Below are 2,409 nucleotides of genomic sequence, written 5' to 3'. Positions count from 1 at the left end.
GACACATGACATGTGTGACATGTCATGATTCCCTTTTATTCCAGAAGTTTGGTCCTTAAGGGGTTAAGGTTGTGCCCAGTGAACTGGTATAAAAGGGGTTAAGAATACACAATTTTAAGTCTCGAAGGTATTGCAATTACATAAGCACTATCTGTAGACATTCGCAGTTTGCTCAGTGCCATTGCTTAGTAAATGTACATCATTAATTTATCTTATTCATATTTATAAGTTGCTGATGTTAAGTAGTGTATTTCAAAATACAAAGCAGTAATGTCAATAACTTTCTGCTATTTTCTTTCATCCTTAATTTTAGCTTTCAAAAAAATAAAATAAAATTGTATAGCCAGTAAAAAAAGTCACTCTAAACTTGCACCTGCCAATCAAAATGATGTACCTGTCACTCAAAAACAAACTGCAGATCAAAAGGGAGATTTTATTGTTTGAATTGTTAGATTGCGACCAGGCTTCTAAAAACGTACTACATCGACGCAGCGCCCCCTACCTGGAAACTCCGTAGCCACGCGCCGTCGTGTTACCGTTGGTCGAAGCTAGTGAGACAAGCGGCAAAGAGCAAGAGAGCAAGCTGCAGAACCATGAACAGCCAAGGAGGGGATGAGATCAGAAAACTGTTTGTTGGTGGTCTTGATTGGAGTACAACACAGGAAACCCTGCGTAATTATTTCTCTCAATATGGTGAAGTTGTAGATTGCATGATAATGAAAGATAAAACCACAAATCAGTCAAGAGGCTTTGGTTTTGTCAAATTCAAAGATCCCAACTGCGTGGGAACTGTGGTGGTCAGCAGCCCTCATACATTGGATGGTAGGAATATTAATCCAAAGCCTTGTACACCTCGAGGAATGCAACCTGAGCGGTCCCGACCAAGAGAAGGCTGGCAGCAAAAAGAATCCAGGACTGAAAGCAGTAAATGAAACAAGATTTTTGTGGGAGGAATCCCACATAACTGTAGCTGAAGCTGAACTGAGGGACTACTTCAAACAATTTGGAGTGATTACCGAGGTTGTCATTATCTATGATGCTGAAAAACAGGCCAAGAGGTTTTGGATTTATAACTTTCGAGGATTAACAATCAGTGGACCAGGCTGTCAGTAAAATCCAAAGTCCAGGATCTAGTCAGTGGACTGGCAGGGCCATGCAGCAAGGATACAGCCCACAAGGTATGTGGATGCCAACAGGACAAACTTTGTCTTCTCCACAGGTGGGTACGGGCCTCCTGCAGGCCGGGGTGCTCCTCCTCCACCAACACCCTTTACCCCTTTTCTAGTGTCTCCACCTCCAGGAGGTTTCCCCCCAACACAGGGTTTCACGACGGGATATGCAACACCACCCCCATTTGGCTATGGTTATGGGCTGCACCATCCTGATCATTTCGTCCCTTCAGGAGTACCACCTCCTCCTGGTACCCCAGGAACAGCGCCATTAGCGTTCCCTCCCTCAGGGCAGTCAGCTCAGGATCTTAGCAAACCCCCTGGCGGTCAGCAAGACTTTGCCTTTAACCAATTTGGTTATGGGCAAGATATGAGTGGGTTTGGACAGAGTTTCTCTGATCTCAGTCAGCAGCCCCAATCTTACACATCAGGATCCTCAGCATCGGGAGGCCCTCCTACTGGGGCAAGTGGCTTGCGACGAGGGCAGAATCACAATGTGCAAGGTTTCCACCCCTACAGGCGTTAACATCAGGAAAACAAATGCACAGTGGAGATTATTTGACACATCCACCTCTAAACTTGTGACAATCACCTGGTGAAGACCTGCTAAAGACTTGTGGAGGCTCTATACTTGAAGGAGAAGCTGTGGGTGTTTGGACTAAAGTTTTTACATCTTTTGACCCATCAGCACAAATAAGGTCAACGAGTCACTAGTTCCAAACAGGGTTTGAAGACATCTGCAGCTTTAATGGAAACAGGTTTTTTTTTTGTTTGTTTTTTTTCTTTTTTTTTTCTTTTCTTTTTTTGAGAGGGGGTATTTTTCTGAGCCTTTGTTTTATCATATATTGTAAACTTTTATGTTTAAAGATATAAAATATATATATATTTACAGATTGTGAATTTTTAAAAGAAATTAATTTTCTACTATGTATGCAAGTTTACTTTTTAATTTAATCGCAGGGTTTCCGGTGACACTGGAGTTCAGATAAATTTTAACTCCTTGCTTAAGAATTATTTTTATTATTGTTATTATTTTGGGGGGTGGGTGCAATTAGCACCTTAATATTGCCCACTGACTTCCTACTGAGTGTTCTTGATATTAATACTTGACATAATGCAGAAAGCAGGAAACAGCCACCTGCTCCACAGTCACCAATGCAAAGACTTGATTTGTGCCCCACACCTGCCACATCCTGTTAGCAGATTTTCCGGGGTAAAGAAGCCGTCTCTAGATGTAGAT

The 2,409-nt window shown here is 42.3% G+C and overlaps 1 pseudogene; it reads left to right on the top strand.

Annotated features, from left to right (window-relative positions):
- The first annotated feature begins 557 nt into the window (after positions 1-557).
- Positions 558-1,898, top strand: LOC134612541 (DAZ-associated protein 1-like; annotated as a pseudogene).
- Positions 1,899-2,409: the final 511 nt, after the last annotated feature.

The sequence above is a fragment of the Pelobates fuscus genome, chromosome 5 (genome assembly GCF_036172605.1).
Source record: "Pelobates fuscus isolate aPelFus1 chromosome 5, aPelFus1.pri, whole genome shotgun sequence".
Classification (NCBI taxonomy): domain Eukaryota; kingdom Metazoa; phylum Chordata; class Amphibia; order Anura; family Pelobatidae; genus Pelobates; species Pelobates fuscus.
This window is presented reverse-complemented; position numbering and strand designations above follow the sequence as displayed.